This window comes from Haemaphysalis longicornis, unplaced genomic scaffold (genome assembly GCF_048455015.1).
Source record: "Haemaphysalis longicornis isolate Haplotype H1 unplaced genomic scaffold, Haemaphysalis longicornis Haplotype H1 scaffold_11, whole genome shotgun sequence".
NCBI lineage: Eukaryota > Metazoa > Arthropoda > Arachnida > Ixodida > Ixodidae > Haemaphysalis > Haemaphysalis longicornis.
The window spans coordinates 57,122,669-57,147,474 of record NW_027526214.1 but is presented as its reverse complement, the minus strand read 5'-3'; the positions used below and the strand labels follow the sequence as shown (position 1 = coordinate 57,147,474).

The following is a 24,806-nucleotide window of genomic DNA, read 5'->3' as shown; positions in this document are numbered from 1 at the left end:
GCGACGGAAGACCTGTCGGTCCAGCCCACCTGTTTTTCGGCGTTCCTCCGTCGAAGGGACCCGGCCCAGGACTTGGACCTCGATCTCGAACGGGACCCGCGTCTGCGGCTGCTGCTCCGGCCACCCTTAGCACCGCCCGACGTTGGTGCACGGCGGCGACCCGAGGGGCCGCCCGATGGAGTCCGGCCCGTGCCCCTTGGGCCGTGGGACGTGGAGCGTCGTCGGCTCTGGTGGCCCCCATTAAGGGCCGGTGTTGCCGATCGGCAGCGAGGGCTGTTGCTGCGTTGGGGTCGCCCTCTAGGACCACTGCGTTCTTGACTTTTTTCGGCTTCGGCCCGTCGGCGTTCCCAGCGCCGGCGCCGAACCACGTAGGGTGTCTTGAAACGGGCTTTGCAGGCCCGATCAGCGGTGAGGTGGTTGCCCCCGCAGAGACTGCACTTTGGGTTGCAGGTGTGTTTAGAGTCCAGGTTGGCGACGCCGCACCCCCGGCAGATTCTGTTTTGGGGATTGGGGCACACATCCATCCGATGACCGACGCGGCCGCACTGGTAACAGATGTCAATCTGTTTGCGGTACAGCGAGCACTCGACCAGGAGGTTCCCATACCGGACGTAGTTGGGGACCTTGGGCCCCGCGAAGGCGATGACGACGGACGTGGTCTTGCCTATCCGGCTCGCCTGGAGGGCCGACGGGTTGTGCTCGTGGACCACGAGTTCTTGGATTTCTCGGGCGGTGTCCGTCAGCGGAACGCCCCGTATCACTCCCTTGACCGTACCGTTAGGCGCCGACTCGTAAGTGCTCACATCGTGGGACGTCCCGTCGATGACGATGCGTTCCACCAGGTCGTACTTGTCGGCGTTCTCTCTCTTTGGCGTGCTTACGATGACGATGTTCTGTTGGCGATTCGGGCTTACCACGTCATCCTTTGCCGCGACCCCGCCGACTTGCGCCGCCGCGGTGATTGCTCGACTGATCTCCACGCGGGACACCTCGCAGACTTGGAAGCCACCCCGGGGTCTCATGACGATCTTTATGTCATCGCGAGGGAGGTCTGGCATGCGGGCGGCCCGCAGCAGCCTCCCCTTGTTCAAACTTCCCGCCTTGTGGTGACGTGGGTCTCCGCCGCTAGCGCCTCCTGGAGCGCCGCTATCTTGGGTTCCACGTCGACCGTCGCCGTTGGCGGGTCCATCTTGGCATTCTTGGTGAGGTAGCGTTAGGCTTAGCTTGCAGTTCTTTTTCTGCTTGAGCTTTTCACCGGCGGTTTTCCACCCCAGCGCTTTCGAGACTTGTTCTGGTAAAATCTCTTCGCCTTCAACTTCTTCTCTCATGGCGGTCGCCATTTTAGCTCAACGGCCGCTTAGCTGATGAGCGACGGCGTCGTTTAACACAACCAATTAGCAGCGAGACGTCGCGCACGGTCCCAGGCCTATCGACTACCGCGGCCGAGGCCGGGTGTTCATTAGGCTCAACGACGGGTGCCTATGGAGGATCCACAAAAGGGGCTCAAATTGTTGGAGAAATGGTCCCCTACCTCGGATTCCGGTGTTCCGATGGTCCTTGAGACTTCAGAAAGTCGTACGATGCATTTTCGGCGGGGTACGAGTTGATAAGCCGACGCAATTAGCACAAAAAGACGAGCCGATGCGAAGCTCGCCCGCACAACTCGGCAGCCGGTGGCGCCCCCCTTTTTCCGGGCAAGTGGCGTCTGTCGCCAGGTGACCGTTTTCCTTACACGTGACGCAGTGCTTATCTTGTCTGTCACATTCTTTGTCGGTGTGAGCGGTGCCACATCGACGGCATATTTCGTCATTGGGGCAGTACTTTTGCATATGGCCTTCTCCATGGCAACGGTAGCAGATCAGCATGCGTGCAACGTATGGAGTAACTTTGCATAATTCGCTGTAGTATTTGATTCGCTTCGGTAGTACAGGTGAATCAAATGTAAGGAGCGCCCTTCCGCTTTTTCCCATCTGCCTTGCCTCGAGCACATTAGCAGTTTCACACCTCAGCACACTACGAAGTTCCTCGTTGGTATCATTAGCGTCCGTTGAGATGACGCCTCTTGAAACATAATGGCCATAAAGACGAAAAATTTCGACTTCAAATGTGGTCCCGTCCGTAACTTGGATGGTGCTTACCTTGCACAAGTTTTCGGCGTGAAGTTCGTCGTACGTGGTCACAGTGACAGTGTTGGACTGGACGTTGTTTTTGCAATTTGCGTAGTCCGCTACCTTGGCGTCCGGTGCCGTGGCTTGAATCAACTTATGAAGCGCCACCTTTGGGATGGCAGTTACGGAGCAGTGATCTTTCGGGCGGATCACGACCGCTGTCCGTTGAAGCTTTGTGCGTTCCGCATCTACCTTGCGGTAGGTCTGCCGGGATCGCGACGGCTGCGGGAGTGTGCGTCCTGCCAGGGTCCGTCATCTGCTGAATCTTCACCGCGTTGCCCGTTCATTTCTTCGTCGGTGGTCGCCTTCTTTTCGTAGACCTTGTCGGTAATCTTTCGTTTCTTTTGCCGTTCTTCAGATTCGCGGCGCGTGACGAAGTGCATCGCGGCTGGCGAGCTGAAATCCATGGGGACTGCCACTGGGGCGCTCGCCATCTTAGCGGCACGGCGGTAGGGCTGCCGTACTCGTAGCTAGGCCTACCCCGCTGGGTTAGGCCTAGGCGTGGTCGCTTTGTGCTGCCGGTCGTAGATCTTCTGTTGATGAAACAGCCACAGTCCACTTTGCAGAATGGAGTCCTTAGGAGCTTAGGAGACACTGAACCAAAAAACAGTGGCATGAGCTTTAAAACGGCACTTACAGCGTTCTATGCACAGGGCGACGGGGAACCATACGTGCACTGTTCGACGCCAGTGGCCAGAATTGCAATAAAAATATTCATTTGTATCTTCAACGTGGCCAGCGTGATCGCGCCGGCCGGGGCGCCGTTTTTAATGGGAGATTTTGCGCCCCCTAGGTGGCGAAATCAGTGATGTTCTGCAACCAATAAATTCTCGGAAACATTCGAAGCGACAGCACAGATCTGCGAAACCGCAAGCAAAACAACTTTCACATATCAACAAATCTGTTCAGACACGTTTGTGTGGGCTAAGCCGTGGAGTGCTAGAGTACTGCTTTCACACTGAGCGAAAATAATTTTGAACGAAAAACTTACACGACAGGCACACACCCAACCAGCTATCATTTCAAGCATGGTAAAACTCAGTGAAGAAGGTTTCCGCTTTCACCATTGTACACCGTGAATCCTTCGAAGTGCAAAGCCACCTTCATGTAATGAATTTGGATCAGATCTGCGGCACAAGTTGATACATTGGCGAAGCAATCCCTGTACAGAGCTCCTAGGCTTCAATCATGCAGAGCTAAAGTGGTGAACGTGCGGCGCACAGAAACGAATGCTAAGTGTTGAAGACAAAGAGCAGAAGGCCCAACTTCACTGCAAGGTAACATGAGCAAGGCGCAATGAATACTGAGCGGAGTAACGCCTGCTTCTAATCTGGCGACGTAGTGACGGGAGCTATAAGGGAAATGCCTCTTCATAACCCAACGCACCAACGGAGTAGGAGCGTTTGCGGTGCTTTTCGAACGACGCGAAAAATGTCCAAACACCAAATACAAATCCTGCGTGAGCTCCGGAGTGCATGTGCACGCTGTAGCCGGAAATATTATTGTAAAAGAGGATCCCATTGAAGCACAGGATGCGATGGACAAAATAACTGCCGCCACTACCGCCGCGCACAACAGCGGTTGGAAAGGGTTTGACCAAGGCCCCATTTTTTTAAAAACTCAATGAAGGGTGCCTACATTTTGAGGAAGCATACTATTCGGGAAAGCACCCCTTCACGAAGTTCTGCTGTGGGCTATTGAAGCCCGTCCACCACGATAGCACACGCACACACAGTCGATTCATTAGGGTATGCCCTCAGACTCAACGTACTTACTATACAACCAATCCTGCAAAGTAATATCGACGAGAGATAGTACAAGGACATAAGACAGGCTGGAACCTGAACTCTGGTAACCTGAACAGAAGTAAACAATATTTACCCCCACTCTTCTAACTAAGATGTGTTAAAAAAAAAAGCTTTGAAAACAAGTGGTTAAACAGGATAATAGAGATTCTGACAAAAAAATAAGCGATAAGGAAACGCTGCTAAGAAGAACCGGGAAATTATACTTTGAAAGAAAAATACAGGATTCTTAGTAAAAGGTCGCAGAAAGCTCCGCTGTCGGAAAAGTGTTTGTATTCCTCAAAAAAGCAACAAATAAATCTCAGTAATATTAGAGCAGCCTACCGGCAAATAAAAGCTGTGGTCTAGTGTCAACAGTATCGTTTCAACTGTAAGAACGGTGAAATCAGCTCCTTTTCTAGTAATTTACTCGCCCGTAATACAATCTGATAAATACAATTAGGGCGGTAAGAAAACACAGGCATCAGATGAGGGATTTATTAAGTTTACATGCAAACTGAAATAAAATACCAATAGTTTTGCACTGAACAATCAGGACAAGAAAGGGAGTTTGGATAATTTTAGACCAATTTCCATTGGGGGTGTTTTAACTCGCACAACCAAAATTATCACCCTAAATTCTGTCCAGCATTATGAAATTATTTTTTAATTGTCATGAACCGAATAGGGTTTGGAAGGTAAATGTACCGCGGATATGTAGGCAGATTTTTATGTCTGTGCAAAATCCAAAATTTTTCAAATAATGTTGGATCCCCTGTGTGTCGATCTTACTGGAGCTTTTTGAATATTTGACCCTGACGTTTTACTGCTGAAAAATTAGTAAAAGTTGTATTATGAGAGCCATTCTCTGAACGGTGCAAAGTTTGCTCCCCTCAAAAACTAATTTCAGGTAATTACAATGTATAAAATTTACAAAATATACAGTATACCAGAGTATGGTTAGCGGGACTTTTTTTATGTTAAGGACCTACAATTGGTCAATACCATTTGTATAATATTCCAATTTGACGGTTTCTCTGTCGTCGTGGTAATACAATGAAAGTTTTGATCGCGCAACAAAATGCCTTTATTCTGCATACCGAAGTTTTTATTGGTATCAAGAATACTACATAGATTAGCGAACTTAGAAACTGCATCGTAATAAAAGTCCAAAAAAAAAGATAAATAAAAGATTCAATTCCGTAATAAATATAATCATCCAAAAGAAAAAGCAGTCTAAAAAACCCGCGATACAGAAAAACAAACTTTATTTCATTACACAGGACTGAAGAAGTCGCGAATGAATCAGGACAAACCTTTTGAGGATGCTGCTTATCAGGCAGCTTCACCCGGTGCTTAAAAAATGATGTCCAAAAAACAAATGGCTACGCATGATCTGTTTCGGGCAGTCGGCATCACTTCCGCCAGAGACAATTATGGCCGCCGAGATCAAAGTGTATTAGCCCTGCTCTAATCAAGCCAATCCCTATTTATTTCAAAGCTACAACTAGGTGCCCTAGGATTGAAAAACGCCTAGTCCTGGAGTCGCACCTTCAATCCGCACCAAATTTTTTTTCCGGAAAATTAAACTTTTGGCTTCATTTCCCCCAAAATATTCGTTTTTATACCAAGTACTTCTACAAGACAACTGGCGGTTCCTCGTAAGTGTTCCAATTATTCCGAAAGTGAAAATTTTTGTAAAAATGGTCGGCTAGCATTTTGTGTATAAAACAAAAGCGGAAATTTTTCACAACCCACCGAAAAACGTTTTGACCAGACACAAGTAAAGGATGCATTCCGAAACTGCCATAGTGTTTGTGGGCTCCACTTTGATGATGTATTAGTGTGAAGGATTTGGAATAGCAATAGGAAGAGGCGTTATAGTGGTGGGTTTACATCCAGAGCTCATCTGAGGAGTTACATTATGTTTCCACTCGGCTATGTTTAATTAAAAGCTGCAATATTGTTCACTTTGCAGCTATTGTTTATTGAGAGGATAATAACAGTGTTCAAGTTAGCAGCTGCTTTTACAATCATTGTCGCAAAATGAAGAAATATTCCCAATTGAAGGCCAGGATTCCTTCCCAAACTGCGATTTGTATATACTTACAAAACAGGAAAATATTAAGATGAGTTTACAAACGTCCAAACAAACCATCCTGCGATGCGTTATAAAAAAAACATGTCCTCTCAGGACAAGTTCGTTTTAGCTACAAAGCCCAATGAGGCGTCTCATTAAGTACAACGAGAGTGTTTTTCCTACAGACTAGGTTGGACACCTAATTGGTGAATTGATTGATTGATCCTAGAATTTATTTCCCAAACGCTACCGAGGTGATGTGGCTTGCCGTAGACAAGGGCTCTCGAATATTTTGACCAACTCCGGATCTTCAACGTGCGCTAAATGTTCCACAACAAGATTGTTTTTGTTTTTTTCTCCTTCACAAAAACGGCAGCACGGACGAGAATCTAACCTGTGTGCTAGATATGTATGAAAGTAAAACAATCATATCAGTTTTGTAAATTACCTGAACACAGATACAGACAAATGACATATACATTTTTTTGAAGTTTAAGAAGACAGCTACGTCTCTAATTTACCTGAAGTAGCATCAGTTTTTTGCCGGTGACGCTGCCCGCTACTGTATGCCACCAGACAACAAAATTAAGTCGAAATATTGGCACACTATCCGGGCACTACTCACAAATAAACCGATTTGTTCAAAGTGAGAACTCTTCGTCCGAAACAACCCGGTAATGTAATTGCTCTCGTCCGATCGCTTGCCATGTATTAAGCATACCGTGGGAAGATTCGACAATAGGCGCTTTTTAATGCTGGTAACTATTGCCAAACTACCACAGAATAACTACGCCGAGCAGTGTGTTACTACACAGTATAAAAACGAGTGACCCAATGCGTTTCGTCGTCGAATAGGTTTTTCAAAGAAACCGTTAAAACTAGTGCGCTCGTGCATTTACGTCAACCGTTATTTCAGTTTGAATACACAGAAAAAATTATTCTTCCAAAATATCCGCAGATTTGTTAATGAAAATGTGAAGCCACCCTTAAAAAAGCACGAAAAACTCGTGTTGTATTTTGTAGTACAAAGCAATAATGACATCTCGTGTGATAACGGGCACCGGAAAGAATAATTTTTTGTTTCGGTTTGTGAAAAAAAAAGGTTGTGCTTGGAGAAAACTCAATGTCATAAACCCTTCCTTCAAAGTGTGTGAGATTTACGGCAATAGGCGAAAACGGCCAAGAAGACATGGAAAATACCCGTTCTGCTAACCTATAGAAAAGACCAATCCGCATAAGGGTTCTTGAGGGGATGTTAATAGCTCTTACGACCAGACTACAGTGGTTGTTACGGTTTCGATTCCCGGCCGCGGCGGCCGCTTTTCTGATGGAGGCGAAAAGCAAAAATGCCCGTGTGTGCGAGATTTCGGCGCACGTTAAAGATCCCCAGGTGGTCAAAATTAATCCGGAGCCCTCCACTACGGCGCGCCTCATCGCCTGCGTTGCGTCGGCGCGTTAAACCCTAAAATCAATCAGACTACAGTGGTTGTGCTATCTGGTGTAAACTATTTCTGGCAAAGACCTCTGTAAATAATGAAACGACCTCCCAAGGCGTTGTCGAATTCCTTTGCAGAAAACGACAGCACAAGTATAGACGCGCAACATGCGTCCTTGTTGATCGAAAATAACTTATTGGAGGTTGAAGACGGCATAAAACCCATGCAAAACACATTACAGTATTTCTCTAAGATGGCGGCCGCGCTGTCCCTATCAAAGAATACAAAGAGTTGAAATGTTTAGCTGCAAACTCAGTGCCCAAAAGCGTAGCCATGTTAAAAAGCTTTGGTTTTTAAAACATTGACTAGACATTGACTGCAGAAGTTTTGGAGTCACACGTGAAGAGGCAGTGACGTTTTTTCAGCTGCCCCTGCGGATGGTACGCCAGGTTGTACGCCAAGGCATCACGTTTTACTTAATTCTTCAGCAACTACTCCCCTTAGGTAGTAGCCGTATAGGATGATGACACTTGAATAAAAAACACTCAGGCATAAAGCGACCAGGCGATATGTGAGTGCTTACCCGTGCCCGTGTTTACTTACCCAAGTCCTGGAACTAACCTAGATCATGCCCATTCACTGTCCGCCATGATGATCAATCTGCCACCTGTACACAACAATTACAGTAATCATTTGTATATAATCATCACCTGAAGATGCTTCATGGTTGCGTGACAACCTGATTAGTAAATCAGGCAAGCACTCGATGGTTTGCCTCTTTTAAACAAGAGTGCTGTTTCCATAAAATGGTATATGTTACCCTTTATACCAACCATTACTAACCGAGCTTCACCCTTGCAACTCCGTTCTGGCTCCCTTTACCGGCGGAAACCCGTTCGAGTGCCCGAGAAACCCCGCTGAATGCACGCGCATCTGCTTCGTTGTTGTTCCTTATAATTTGCTGCCAGTGGGATGCTCAGTTCTTTTGTTGGTTGTGTCGCTTTCGTGGCAACGCCGTCGAAATCTGGATGGAACAGTACAACAGGCAATCTAACATTAAGACCAACATGACGTACCCAACAGTTGGTACGAACCTGAAGCAAGAAAGATGATGTAAAATACCTCTCCAACATAATAAATGTATTTTTATGGACGGTGCCCGAACTTGTCAGGGGTGCTCCATACCCCTTTCCTGCCCAACAAAAATATTTTAGAAAAAATGGCCACAAGTAATTAAACTTTGCGTATTTACTCCTTCTTAATACTGCTTCTACAAGTGAAAATGGAATGCTCAGAGTATTCACACATAAACCCAACCCACAAATATTTTTCGGCTGGGCTTCTATTCGTATGATCTGCGGACAGTAAAAATACACTAAAAACGGCATCAGGCGCCGAAAAACTTTATTTTTACACATTATTTATACGTTTTACATTGATTTCAGGAATATATTTAACATAGATGGGATATTGTGAAAATAAATAATAATGAAGTTTTAATTATAATAATGACTATTTATAAGTAATAATGTTATCACAAGTAATTACGGAACTAGTTCAAGGTTAAGGTGCCGGAACACATTCCCAACGAGCCAGCACAAAACCACGAATAAATGAGACACCAAGAAAGCAAGAAAAAATTATATATCGCTAACGCAACACTGCACAAGCCCGCCACCTTGTACCGAACAGCAAAATTTTCATGACGACGAAAGCCCAGCCCACACATATGTGTGGGTGCATTTTTCATGCGTGATGACGTAACGCACAAAATGGAACGGGTGTATTTTTTAGCCGATCATGTTTTTCGGATTCCTGCAAGTCGTGTCTTACGCTTGTTGTTCAGAACATACGAGAATAGCAAGAAGAAATATCAGTTTTCATCTTGAGGGCGGCTAGCGTGATCGCGCCGGCTGGGGCGCCGTTTTTATGCGCGATTTCTCGCCCCATGGTGGCAAGATGAGTGAACCACCGAAAACCAATTAGGTCTCAGAAGCGTTCGCAGCGACTACTCGGGGCTGTGAAACTGAAACCGAAACAGGTGCTACTTATTCAATGAATTTGTTGACCCACACGTTTGGGTGGGCCGGGCCGTAAAGGGATACTTGACGGGTTGAGTGATCACTCCTTATTGCAATTTTCCTTGAGGTCACCTTTTCTGTTAGTGTGGCCGCGTTAAAAAATCACCGATCGCAGTTAAGCAGCTACGGAAAATAAACCAAAAGTTGTGCACTCATTTTGGCGCATACTAACATAATTTGAGCAATGCATTTTGGTGGAGAAATACGGCCTCTTTCAGATCGAGGTAATTTAATTACAGTATGCGGATGGTGCTAGAAGTTCTTCATTTGCTCGAACCAGGGAGCATATTGGTTTACCACCAGTTTGAATGTCTATGGAATTAAAAAGAAGTGGCGTTTTCGCTACAGAAATCTTCCTTACGCGAGCAATCTCTTTGAGATATACCCCAAAGATGAACTGGAATATACTAGGGCCGTTTCTAAATCTAAAAGCAACTCATCATTGAAGTCTATCAAACGTGAGGTTAAATCACCCCCAGAAGTTTTATAATGCTGTTAACCCCAAAAAAGACAATAACATTTATTTGCTCGATGATCCTGGAGAGCCTGTTCCACCAGTACAGATGAAGATGAAGGTGTTTGAAGAAGTTGTGTCCTTTGGATTTTGCCTGCCATCGAGTGTCCCTGGTGTTCGTGATGTTTTGAGTATAAATTTCGTTTTGTTTGCTCTATTTATTCACCCCTGTGGTATTATGAAGGTAATTGAGTTGGTCAAAATTTTATTTTTCTGCGCTATTTAAAAGAAATTAGGAAAAAAAATAATTTCATGTCCGTGCACAAAACCTGCCAACTTCCCATGCATTAAACTCCTTTTCTACAACTGCCTGCGTTAATAATCCTCTCCTTTTTTTTCTTTTTAAGGCCGTGCAGCCCTCAAGAAAATTTTCCCTAAATTCTGCTTGGAAGCTCCGCAGACATTCGGGCATTTCCGCTCTGTGTTTTTCGCCCTTTCTCTCCCTGTCTCTCTCTCTCCCATACTTCCGTTCATTCGCGTTTGTCGTGGCTTTTTTTTTCGTTGTTGTTCTTCGTTTTTGTTTGGCCTGATTCCTTTTTCCAGCTACGCTCTCGCGGCGTTCAGATCAGCGCTCTAGGATCTTCTCGAATATAGTCTGGACGTGACAGCACGCGGCAATTCTCTCAGCCGACCTCACCGTAATGCCAGGGGTCGTCACTCCCCGCTAAGGTGCAGATTGGTTCAAGATACGAATTGCAAAGAAAAGAATAAAATGGGTGAGGCCGATGGCGATTCTTCCTTTTCTATCCTTCCAGCTACGCATCTTCGTCCACCCCCTTTACTTCCCGTTTATGTGAGTCCTAGTAACCCCCGAATGTAATCTTTTTTCCCCTTCTCGCAAAGTCAGCGGGTGCCTTTTTTGAATAACTGTGTTTAGTAACAAATACTCGTGTTTTGTGTTTTGCTCTTTTTTTTAGCCCTTATGTGTTCATTGCTGTCCTTAGGGAATCTCAATATCATCCTCTAGCTATGCATCTTCCTTTCTTTATCATTTAAAAGCTACCGGGAAAATTGCTTGCTTCGCGATTCTGTTCACGTGCTGCACGTTCACGTCTCCGTGGTTACTTTACTTCTCGCTTCCCTTTTTTTTCACATTGCTGGGGCGAACCAAATTTTCCTCATTCCACGGTAAGTCTCGTTTTCTTTTCCGGTCTATTTTGCGAGTCTTTGAGCACTAGTTGTACTACGGTGTAACCCGTACGCTCCTATGCCGTTGTGTACTTCTCGGCAACTTCTCATTGTGAGTCGTAGGCTCTTGATCCCGCAACGCGCTTCCCAGTGGGTGTTTATATATAGCTTCAAAACCAAGGCTCTTTTGCACAAGGGCTGATCTCACCCACTCAAAAAACTGTGCTGGTTTTCTGACAGAAATCATGTCAAAAAGCACCTGGGCGACGAGTTAACCAAACGGACAATCAGGGATTAACAATAGCGATAAGAAGGCACAGAGGTTCAGCCTTGCCCTGGTCACTTTTTCAAAATACTCTGTCACGTCAACTGCCCCAGTCGACGATGAAGGCCGGTCCACATACACCGTCGCTGCGGAGACCCGAACAAATGGGGGCGTTTTTCTTTTATCTGAAGCTTTCGAACGTAGGGCTCCCAAAGTTGCCTGCGGTCCTTACTCTTGCCTACTATGATAAATACATGCCAGCCGTTCTTGCAGCTGGTAGTTATATGCCCCGTTTTGCCACCCTTAAAAACGGCGACCGTTTGCTCATTTCAAAAGACCTTTTTTCGGTGCCGCACCTTGTTTTCTGTGTTGCGCATACTGGTTTTCACGGCCAGTCTCTCTATTCGAGCCTACGAGTGAGGTTCGCCGTTTTTATTTTGAACTTACGTATTTTGGCCTTCACGTGACGGGCAGCTGAGTGAAGACGTTTTGACAAGACTCTTTCATCGCCACGTGCGACAAACTTGCCGGCGAGCGTTTTATTTTCCGGTCTATTTGGCGATTCTCTGAGCACTATTTGTACTAAGCTGTAACCCGTAGGCTCCTACGGCGTTGTCTACTTAATCACTTAAGGTTCTGGAGGATAACGAACTCTGCTGGCTATGGACTCTACACGTGTAGCGCTATAATTTCTGCTCCCACTACCAGGCTTCCGAGATGTGCGCGCAAGCTGTATTACTCAAAACGTACGAGCGCTTGCGTATGCGCTATTACTGGCATGAAATGTACAGGTTTGTAATGAACTACACCCGCTCGTGTATATATTGCCAGTGTCCAAAGTGTCCCCCTCAACGCCCAACCGGTACGCTGCTGCCGGTACCGTGTCGGGCTTGCCCTTTCGACCATGTCGGCATCGACATACATCGCCCGCTCCCTACCATGGCTACTGGCAACCTATGGATTATCGTCGCACTTGACCACCTCATAAGGTATGCGAAGCAGCCGCAATACCCACTGTCACCACCGCGATGTCGCATCATTCCTCCTTCAACGTTTCATGCTTCGCCGTGGAGTGCCGAGAGAACTGTTGAGTGAGAGGGGACGCGTCTTCTTGTCCGACGTTGTGGAGGCGCAGCTGATCGAATGCCGAGTTCTTTATAGAAAGAGCTCCTCCCATCACCCGCAAACTAACGGACTTTCTGAGCGCTTCAACCGACTTTTTGCCGTAGTCATTAGCGACTTCTCGTACTAAGTAATTGTACTTTTACCTTGTTGTCCGATATTTCTCAGCTCATTGTTTCTCCTTCTGTTTTTAGTTTTCTTCTGAACAGTTTCATTTTCCTTATTGTGTTATTCTTACTTAGATTTTATGTTTCTTTTTGTGTCCACCAGAATCAAGACCTGTCGTTTGTTCCATAAATGAGTGATAAATAAATCATAATAATAATATTATTATATATACTATTTTACTAGTAGTAAGGCCCTCAGTTAGTAGAGGTGTCCTAACTGCTGGCTAGCTCTCTTTAGTAAGGAGAAGTTTTGTCGATGTTCTGTCTGTAAACGCCGTGCGAAAGGAAACTGCATTGTTTTTCTGGATGAAGAAATAGTTTGATCTCCGGGGCGGAGTCGTTCGTCTGTAATTTCTATACGCTATGGTGTCACCCGTTATGCCTAGCGGCCGTGGTGACCAAACCAGTGAAGACGGCCAGCCAGCGAGCGTTCCGAGCAAACGACTGTCGTCCCCTGTCGGAACAAGATTCGTCCCTTCAGCGTACCAATATGCCAAGCTAGCTGCCCTGTATAATCTCCTGTCTGTGTCATGCGCCACCCTATTTTTTCTCGGAGATGTTGTCGCCGAGCTGCGCTAGGAGAACTGGCTTCTGCGAATTGACAATGTGGCTGGGCTTGGCTAGCAGGCTACAATCGTCACTTGCCGGCGTGAGGAGGTTCGCTGACTTTCCCTCCTGCTTCCAAAAAGCCTGCCCACCTGAAAAGAACGGTGAAAGCAAGCCTCGAAAACACTTACACCAGGAGCGGGTACGACAATACACAAGGTGGGACAAGCAACAGTTAAATGAATAAAGTTTTGAAGGAAAGCAGGGTCAGGGTTTTTGCAATAAAAACTAAAGTATGGTCGTCTTCAATGCTGGGTTTAGCTGTTCTTCTAATTATGTAACAGCAGGTCCAACACCAACTCTTCTGCTAATCTTGCTATGCCACCCGTGACGTTACCGCACTCCGCCCTCCTCTCGAGGTCAAGCGCTGCAGCTGCCGCCGGTGCAGCTAGTAAAGGCGGCCACATCTTGTCTTCTACGAATGCTTTGGCTTTCGTAAAACGCTTAAGCAGTCAACCAGCTTTGGCTTTGAGTGCTTTGGGTTCCCCTTCAAACTGCCCTTTGCCTCCGCCACTAGGGTCCGACACTGAGAGTAGTGGTCCACCAACGACCTTACACAAGAAAAGAAGCCCTACTCGCGTAGCCGCATCAGAAGCTTCGGAGTTGCTTGTGGTGTGCCGAACACAGAGCTCCAGTGCATCTTTTTATCGAAATTGTCAGCTAACACATAAGTTCAAAAGTTGGCCCACGTGACGGCTGTGCAAGTCAAGCCATTGCGGTGTAAACGCCTTAAGATCAACTACGACTCGTGTTCTTCTTTTTGTGTAGCTATTGATGAGGAGTGTTTCAGGCGCCTCGGCGACCTGTCTACGTTGCCAAAGGGCTGCCCCTTTTAGCCGTTGTAGCCGTTCCAAGGCATTATGATGCAAGTTGTCATTGTAGCGTTAGGTGGCAATAATAACCAATTTGATAATTGTTCCAAGTAAACATTTATCATTGACTGAAGTTTAATTCTATTATCAGATGCGTTGAATAAGTTAGCGCCATACACATACATTACAAGTTCATTCGGACCTTCTATATTTAAAAAGTCGTTTACATGAAATATAAACAGTTACGGGCCTAACTTGGAGCCTTGCGAACATCATGTTTTAGCTCTAATATGTCTGATGCAATGTAGTTTGTGGAACAAGCTGCTTTCTTGGAGCAAAATAGCTTTTTAAAAGGTTAACTGCCATGCCACGTATTCCATATCTCTCCAATATATTTATCAAAGTATTATTATCTGTCGAATCGACTGCTTTTTTAAGGTATAAAAACAGTCCAATGGTGAACTGCCTGTTTTCAGTGTTTTTACGTATTTTATATTTAATCTTCAGTTTTGCTTGTGGTGTTGATTTAGATTTTTGGAAACCATATTGATACTTCGAATTTACATTGAGGTTAAGAAAGAAAGTCGATAATTTATAATAAATAACTCCCTCAAATACTTTGGAAAAATCTGTCAAGACAGATACTGACCTGTAATTTGATACATTGTCGTGTGGTCTCCCTTGATGACTCGGTATCACTCTAGCGACTTTAGGTGCCTCAGGAAAATCACCGGAGCACAGACCTAGATTTAATGTACGCTAACACGTCACTTACTTCGGGTGTCACAGGCTTAATCACACTCGGTAAAAAACCGTCAACGCTTGCCGCTGCATGTGCATTTATTTTTCCGTGAAGTTGCCGTTCTTCGATATCGTTCTCAGGTTCAAAAAAGATAAAGCTGGACAATCGTAGAATAGCAGCTGCGCATCGGCCGCCGTCATCAATGTGTGTTGGGTGCGCACCAGCATCAATAAAATGCGCATTATACAGTTGGCTAGCTGAAGGCTCTCGGCGGGTTGTCCATTTAAATGCGTGAATTGCTACTGGGCTAGTGTTTTTCTACTTGTTATTTTGTAATAGTGTCTCAAATCTTTCTAGGCTGGCCTCGAATGTGAAAATATAGCCGCTCGTAATATTTTCTTTTCGCTCTGTGTAAATCGCTCTGTAGCTTGTTTCTAAACTTATTGTACTCCTTGTGTATTTCGGGTTTCTTCGTTTTTATAAAACTGTGTTACATTGAATTTTTCGATTTCATGCGTTTATACAGATCTAAATCCACGCATGGTTTCCGCACCTTTTTGGTTGTTTTACTTGCACGTTGTAGAGGAAAGGCTGCAACGTAGCATTCTCCTTAGAATTTCAGGAAAACATTACAAGCGATATTCAGATTACTCACCCGATACACAATTTCGCAGTCTAACGATTCTGCTAGTTTTCGGAAATGTTCGATTGTGCGGTTGTTGACCTTACTGAAGGAGCGCGGGTGGGATATATCTTCTATAACAGAATAAGTTTCTATGAGAAAGGAAAATGATCACTGATATCCAGTCAGAACTCCCGTCGATATATCACAATCACAAAATTTTGATATATAGACATCAAAAAGTGTTGCACTGTTAGTGTCAATTATGTGAGTAACACAAAAATGACAAGATAACAACATTTTCAGCTCAAGAGACGCTCCTTCCAAGGTAATATTGATATTCAAAATACCCATTATAGTGGACGAATTATTGCGCGAACAAGCATATGTAAATAATCGCTCCAAGAAGGTGTAAAATGTTATTTGTTACCCGTAAGAGGTCTCTAAATTGAACACATAATCATTTTCGGTACGTGAAACCCTAAGCATTCAAAAACATAAGTAATTTTCGAAAATTCTTCAATACCCATAAAACTAATTGTTTGATTTATGTATACACTGACGCATGACAAGTAAGAACGACAATGTTTATATCGACTATCGAAACACTTGAAGTTTACGTGGTAAGTCGTCCGAAATTCTTAGAGATGTTGCGTGCTCCAAGATTTCGGTTACTGTTGTTACTGAAACTCGCCTTTCTAATAATATCTCGTCTTCCGAATATTTTCCTCCGAGCAGTGAAATATTTAGAAGCACAGTTATTTCTGTTCGCCTTTGATCGCTGAGTGCATTGCGCGCGGCATGCTCACATTGAGCCCCCAGAGGATTAAGTCTGGCTTGATGTAGGGCTTAAGAGGGGACATAACCTGATTATCGGTGCATCTGTGATGAGTAGCTCAGAGGGGGCTCGGTGAAAATTGTGGAAGAAGATTTCACTCGCGCGAGACAACCAAGCGGCAACTGGGAAAATGGCACAACGGAGAAGAGGAAGACGAGGCCTGGCGTGAGCAAGAGCAAGTCAGACGACCGGTCGACGTGCCGTTCATTACGAGACCGTGGCCACAGGTCACCAAAGCGAGCTGCCGTCTGAGTGCGGCTCGGGCACGAGTGATCACAAGGCACTGCCACGTCGTCGCGTTGCGGCTCGAGCCAGGGTTCCTGCTGCTGTGAGACTGACGTTCGGGGTGCGTGAGTGGCCTCCTGCTCCCTCTCCGACTGCCGGTTTGCTGATTCCTAGCCACGACTTCTGGGCCTGGTCTGCTTTGTCGCGGAGTGTTCCGGAGCGTGTCACACCAGCTCGCTGGTGACCTGCCCGTGAAGCCGTCGGCCAAGTTCGGCTACCCTCACCCTCGAGGACCACTGTGCTCCAAGAAGACATACCTGTGAGCCGTGCTATACCTAACTGTTTTGCGGGGCTAGTGCCAGCCAGTACCGCGGAAAGCTAAGTGAACCCGCTTTCTGAACATTCATTTTCAGTTACCGCCATTTTCTTTGAATGGCTGAATATGTGGTAAATACACTCCTTCCTGTGTGTGCGTACGGCATTCCTCTCACTGAGTTCTGCAGGATCCTAGCGTAACAACAGTGGTGAGCCTGCCAGGATCCGCCCATTAACATCCGCTGAACTGAATTGTATGCCGAGCGCATATTCATGACGGGAGTGTAATAACAACATGGATGTGGAGAAGTTATTGGAGATAGAGACGCAGCTATGACTCACGGGCCGGAAATTCGGGCGTGGATCGACACGCAACGTAGCGGAGAGAGCAAGAGGCAAGAGAGCAACGTTGCGGAGAGAGCAAGAGCAAGAGGGCGGCTGAGAGCCAGAGGCTTAAGGAAGCTGCGGAACGAGAAAAAGAGGAACGGCGAGAAGCCGACGAAAGAGCTAGGGTAGCCGCCTAGAGGGTAAATGAAGGTGCGGAGAGGGCGAAAGAAGCTGCGGAGAAAGAAATTCGAATCTTGGAGCTGAAGATGCGTGTTCAAAAAGGATCGCGAAACGCCGCAAATGTCACTGCCGAAAGTGAAAATAGCCCCAGTATACCCGTTATGAATCCTCAAAAGCTTCTACCCCTGTTTGACGAAAGGCGCGATGATCGTCACGAGTACGTTAAACGTTTCGAGCGCTTAGCAGCTGGACTGAGGTAGGCCCAGGACAAATGGGCCAGTGCGTGTCCGGAGAAGCGCTCACCGTGATCGGGAGGATGACCGCGGATGAATCGTTGGACTACACCAAAGTCAGGAAAGCGTTATTCCAACGGTTCAGATACACTGCCCAAGCATACCAAGAAAAGTTCCGCAAAGTCGGGGCAGAACATCTTGGTGGACGGCCTGGGGTGGAGTCGACCTGTTACTACGAACCCCCGGTAATGTGGTGACTATTCGTAAAGCCTGCCTCATGCCCTGGGGTGGTGGCTCGAGGCAGGGCCGCTGCGGCAACGCGATGTGCCTCTTGTACGAACCGAACAGCATGGCCATCTGAGAGTTGGGCGAGCTGCGGTAGCGCTCGAGGAGTGCCGCACCGTCTGGTATGCCCTGCCGGTGGTGGATGTGGTGGACCCCACCTGCAGGCACCGGATTTTGATAGCCAGGCGTCTGCCTTCGTGTATGTCGCAGCCACCGGAGATGTTCTCAGAATGCCAAAGCAGAGCAGGATAGCCTGGCGCTGATCCACCTCCAGCTCCTCCCACCGTCGCGGCTTGTGTTACACTAATTGGGAGAGCAGAGAGCACGGCAGACGACGCCATAGCGTGGAACACCCGCATGGCCATGGTGTGTGTGCAGCACTGTCCACGCCCCAGCAACCTCAGCACGCCCTCGTGAACCCTCCTTGTGCGTTTTCGAAGAGCCGTCACCCCAGGCAACCAGTACAACTGGCAGTCGACCAGTAGCCGAAGATACTTGGTGCTGGTGCACCAAGGTAGGGTCAGCAGCAGAAGTGCGTACAAAGAACCCACTTTTCTGCATTGCCGTAGTGTTGTACACGCGACTCGGTCGAAGATAACGGCTGGGCCGAAGATGTGGTAATCTTGCATCACCTTATATACTCACTCTACGATCGGCTTCTCTGGCAGCAAAGGCTGAGTTCTCCCTGGCGTGACAATGCGCTAGGCATCTTGGGTAAGAACTGCTGTATTTACTGATACTAGTCCTTCTTAGCTTTAAAAGGTAATCTGCGAACATAATAATTACCAGCAACACAAGGTTTGCGGTTCACCGCAGTCTTATTATGTATACTCTGGTTTCTGTGCTTCTTTTACGGTTTCCCCAAACGAATTTTTATCTCCGTGCTGTATGCCTGATTATCCTCACGCAGGCTGCTGTGGAGCTATGCCTTGGCTGCCTTGGTGTTTTCGCTCATGGAGATCGTTTTTACTCAGGCCGAGGAAAGTGTAGGTGGGTAAAGCTGTACAGCTTTGCTGTAGAATAAATGACGCAGGAAGGAACTGAGAGGCAAGTAGGCTCACAAGACTACAGTTCAGAACAAAGAAGGAGTTTGTCAGTTCGACCATACCCCACTCGGCCATGCGAAGTATGGCGGGAGGAACAAAGAAAAACCAGAGATACAACACACGAACTCTGTATTAGTAATGCACACATTACGCAATTGGTGTCTTTTATATCAAAATATGCCTGAAAATGCAGTTAGAGTTGCACAATAAAAAGTAAACAATAATTTTGTATTGCTTCGGTGTTGCACCATTGTAAGAAGGACAATATGCGGAAGTGTTAAACTGAATTGGAATCATTCAAACTCGCTGTGCGTTGTTAAAGAAATTACTTTTGTGTTATACAGCATCGAACAATATGATTATTCTTTTTTTAGAATTAACTGAAAAGAAACTTTTTGTACCTTCTTCTAACATTTTTGAGCAGTATTGACACGGTTATACTTGACACCGCCTGTCAAAATCTTTTACAAATATAAAATTTGTTACGGCTAAAACATTACTACGTATTTCTGTCGGCTATAGGTAGTTGCCTATTCTTATATTATGTCACTTTCCAGTTCGATGCTGTATGTATGTCTAATATTCCGTAGATTTCGTTATTCAAAGCAAAACAGGCAAAATGCTACAGCTGGAAACTTTTACAGAGCTATACTTTCCTACTAAAGAAAGAAGTGTGAAAATACACCATGAGCTCACTGACGCCATTGTTAATGGTTGTGAGAGGCGCTTTAAGAATAGGCGGGGCAACGTTACCATTATGCTGCAAGCAAATGCTGTGTATGCGAACGTGTGGTAAACCATTGATATTGCCTAAACGGATGCGTTGTTTAACGTCAAAGAGAACTTTGTCAAACCTTCAATATTTCCGAGATAGCTTCCCTATATATAACGTTCAACTCAAGACACGTCGGTATAAATTTAGGGTGATGGATATATCAACCAGCAAAAACAATTTGTCTTCAAATTGACTATAAATTATCACATCTGCACTGGAAACAGACACGTTAAAACAGAAATTTTTGGAAAAATAAATACTCGTGATCGACATAAAGTGCTCTCCAAAATAGTGCTGACAAAAGTTATAGTTGAGCTTCCGTTGTAGAGACTCTGCGGTTGCTTTGAACCATATACTTTTCAGGACTACGGCGTATCACTGCATGAAAATATATATTTGTAATTTTGCTTTTTTTTTCAAGAATCTTACAAAATTTTAGTAAATGCAAGAGCCAGTGCGATTATGAGCCAAAATCCTTACTCGACAATCGAAGTGTAGTAATTTATTTATTTATTTATTTATTTTTTATTTATTTGTTCATTTTTGTATTTATTTATCTATTTATTTACTCATTCATTTATTTACTCTCCAGGTCAATAGATATTACAGAGAGGAGTGGCTAGGGAGAAACAGTAAAAATAACAACACAACGCAAGAACAAAAACAAATAAGAGTTATACAGTCAGCACGTTTCTGGTCATACAATGTTAGATATGGCGTTCTTGAAAAGGTTGATGTCTCGAATGATTGCTGCCGAAATTTGAAGGTCATTCCATTCTTTCGATGTACGTGTCATGAAAGACTGCGAAAAGAATCTAGTTCGGCAAGAAGGAATGCCGACTTTGAATGCGTGATCCAAACGTTATGAAATGCGATGTGGGCAGTTTATGAATTCATTATGTAAGAAGGCATAGTGGTAGAGCTTGTGAAAAGACATAAGCGGGAAACCTTACGGCATAATGCAAAGGATGGTAGAATAAGGCCTGCTTTCATGGATGACATGCGTGCGGTGCGATTGTAATTACAAGTAATGAAACTAGCCGAGTTATTTTTAACCATTTCTAGCGCCTGTATTAGATTGACGCGAAAGGGATCCCATAATGCTGCTGCGTATTCTAGTTTTTTTTTGCGAAATAGTGTTTTGTATAGGAATAATTTTACAGTAGAAGGGGCTTTTGAAAAGCTACGGCGTAGGTACCCAAGGATGCGGTTGACGTTGTTAATTACATAGGTGATATGAACGTTCCAGGTCTGGTTACTTGTGATGTGCACATCAAGGTATTTGTAAGAGGGTAAATTTTCTAGTGGCCCATTACCAAGGTAGAACACAGGCGGTGTGCCAGGAGACCTAGTTACATGCATGAGTTTATACTTATTTGGGTTTATTTCCATCAACCAGTTGTTACACCATTCTGAAATCGCATTAAGATCTGACTGAATAATATGTAAGTCGTAATTGCATGTTACTTCTCGGAAGATTAATCTGTCGTCAGCAAAGAGATGAATGTTGCTTGTAACATTAGAGGGTAGTTCGTTAATGTAGCTTATAAAGAGGAGCGGACCAAGAACTCAGTTTTGTGTCATGCCAAAGCGCACTGCACGCAGGTCAGATTCTTTGTCGTTGGCGCTAACAAACAGGGAACGGTTAGTTAAAAAAAAACATTCAATCCAGGTTAAAAGTTGTGAATCTAGATGAAGGAACCGGAGTTTATGCAACAGAAGGTTTTGACTTACTTTATCGAAAGCTTTTCTGAAATCTAAACATATGCAATCTGCCTGTGATGAACGATCAAAAATAATGTTTAATTTGTGTGCAAATGATTCTAGTTGTGTTTCGCAGGAATATGATTTAGGAAAGCCGTGTTGGGATGGTGTAAAAAAGAATTCACCTCGAGCAAGTTGGCAAGTTGTGAGTACGAAATGTGTTCAAGAATCTCACACAGAATTCTAGTAAGCGAAATTGTACGATAGTTTTTTGGGAAATGCCTGTTAGCAGATTTATGAAATGGAACAGCATTCACAACATTCCTGTGTGATGGCAGAGAACCCTCGGCGAGGGACTCCTGAAAAATCATTGATAGAAAGACTGAAGGAAAACAAAGTGTGCCCATCAAGTACTTGGGGGTACTTTAGTCAATAACTGGGGCTGAAGATACATTTAACAATCATAAAGTATTTTTTACACCATCATAATCAATTGTTAGTGGCAACATTGCACAGCAATCGAAGAATTTCAGTTGTTGTGATAGGCAGTGTGCAACGGAAGTGAAGTTTTGTGAAAAGACACCATTAAGCAAGGAAGCACTGTCTTCATCGGGAATAGAATCACCGTTGCTATGTACAGGCGATATGACAGTTTCCCTGTTGGCGTTTGTCCCACGTTAAAGCGTTTTGATATTAGTTGTGAGCATGTTTGGGCAGATTGTTGCTAAAAAACTTACCTTTGGCACTTTTTAGTGTTTCTATATATTCTTCTGAGGCTCTCTTGTAATCTTGCCAACGGGCGCAATTTGTAGAACTTGAGCAGGGCGATACAGATGCTTTTTTTTGAGAAACGTTTTAAGTGAACGTTATACAACAGAGCTTCTGGGTTAACTGTTATAGTATGAGCGGGTATGTACTTAGATGCAAAGTGATTGACTTTTGATAAGAACATGTTCCAGGTGGTTTGCCCGCTACGGCTGTCAAAGCTGGCTGTGAATATGTCTACAAAATTACTCAGTTCGACATCAATTGCTTGGAAGATGGCTTTGTAATATTTAGAAAAAGTTTAGTGTGTGAGGTATGAGATTCACGTCAAATGTGAGCCATAAATGAACGCTCAGTCCTGGAAGATGTGTTAATGTGGAAACAAGATCAGGGCGATATGTTACAACCAGATCAAGAGTGTGAAAAACCGACTGCGTGATTCTTGTAGGTTTGGTTATGAGCTGCGTTAAGGAAAATTATGCGCAAACATCCCTGAAGTCACTTGATAATGAATGAAAGGGCTGCAGGGTTGGGGGTAGATTTTGCAACCTAATATTTGGAAGATTGAAATGGCCGAGTAGGATTAAGGGCACATTCGAGTAGCTGGATATCACGCGGTTAATTAAATCGTGTAGATGATCTTTGAAGCCTGATTGAAAATTGGGTTCGCGGAAGCACACTGCTAAAACAATTGTTTTGTGAGCTATATCCACGAGAGCCCAAACAGTTTCAGTGTTGTTACTAACGTGGTCAAAGCTTGACAGTATTTGTTTACGCACTGCTATTACGACACCACCACCGTATCGTGAATCGCAATCAAAGCGATACACAGTGAAATGGTTATCTTGGTCAAATAACTCGTTATCTTGGATGTTTGGATACAGCCATGTCTCGGTTAATGCTAATATATCCGGATTGCAGGTGTTGATGTACGATATTAAGGAGTCACGCTTGCTCATAATGCTGCGAATGTTACAGTGCATAAAAGATACTTTCGTTGCGCGATTCCAGCGCCCATCTCAGCTCCCTAGCTTTCGACAAGTGCCTCAGGTGATGGTTGAGAAGTACCGATGGAGTCTGCGCACACCTGCCCATTGGAGCTAATACCAAGGTGGTTAGTTTTTCGCCACGAACCTGCATTCGATAACTCGCGGCTACAAAGTCGTGCATATACGTTTGCTTGGTTATGACTAGCTTGTATCTAAGTTGATAATTGGGGGAACCGGGCAGGCCTTTTGCATAATCCAAAAGCTTTTTTCTAAGACTACGTGTATCGACGGAGTAATCATCACTGATTACAACGTCTTTTCTTTCAATGTTGCTCGAGCGTCAAGATTCGTATCCTTAATTTTGTAATTTGTATATTTCACTCTAAACGGACGGCATGTGTCCGCGTTTAATCGCGTTATGGGGCAGGGTGTTGATTGTGCCATTGAGGCAGTCTAGTGTCCTTTTCTCTGATTCATCCCACGATTCGCGCATGTCGGGGATTCCTCAAAAGATAATATTGCGGCGCCCTCATTGGTCGTGTAACTTGTTCATACGTAAGTCTAAGGGGTAAGTCAACTCGAGCTTCCAAATTAGCTACGTTGTCTTCAACGCCAGCAACGGTATCTTCTAGCTCGTCTATACCCTTTGTTGTTTTTTCACGCGTGCCCAGACGTTGCTTAATGGAGCCAATTTGGGCATCAGAAAATCTTTTGCCCTGCCTTATAGCTTTGACGTCAGCAACTAACTCGGCCTGTCGCTTGGCTGACTCTATGGAACGTGCGTGGATGTCCTTTTGCATGTAGAAAATTGCAGACATCTGTACTTTCGGATCATCCGGTGAGAAATCGCTTTCCGAAGGACCTGGATTGACCCCAACATCCCCCGAACACATCAGCAAAAAAAATCATTGAGAAGCAGTCGCATAGTTTCACATAGAACCTCTCGGCACGGGAGCAACAAAAGGCAGCGATCATCACTCTTTCTAGCGTAAAACGAGGGTTGTTTACTGACCTGGGAAACATAAAAGCGTACAGCGTGAGCGCTGCTAGAAGTCATTGCGCTTCCATGCCTACTGAGGTGCTGATGGTAGTCGCACCCTTTTAAGCCACAGCCTTGGCATGACGTCGCGGTTGATGACGTAGGTGCGCCGTACTCCGTACTGTTCATGCGAGGACGAAAGGTTGGTTCTGGTGGACGTCCTTGGCAGCTGCGATGATCCTAGTCATTGCGCGCGAACTGTGGCCACACGTGTGATTTTGCTGGAAGGTCTTGGGCACGCAGCGAAAATAGCAGGAACGACGAGGTCTTGAAACCTGCGTAACAACAAAACTTAGAGCGTGAGCGGTGCTGGCCGTCATGACGTTCAAGATATTCACATCATCTACTATCTCCGGCGAACACTTTTGTTTGCTTTGGTTGGTCTGCTTGAAGAGGGCCACCAACCCGTGTTGCGCAGGTTGTTGTATTTTCGGGCCACCAAACGTTGCCGCCACCGCGGCCACGTTTTTTTTATTGCGGTATTCCGCGCACACGCTTAATTTCCGCCACAAGCCAAGCAATCACGGGAACTGGATAGAAGAATAACTCCATTATTCT

At 45.3% G+C, this 24,806-nt stretch overlaps 1 pseudogene; it reads right to left on the bottom strand.

Moving 5' to 3' along the window:
- Positions 1 to 13,382: 13,382 nt before the first annotated feature.
- LOC144160649 (uncharacterized) lies at positions 13,383 to 24,568 on the bottom strand (annotated as a pseudogene).
- Between the last annotated feature and the right edge of the window lie 238 nt (positions 24,569 to 24,806).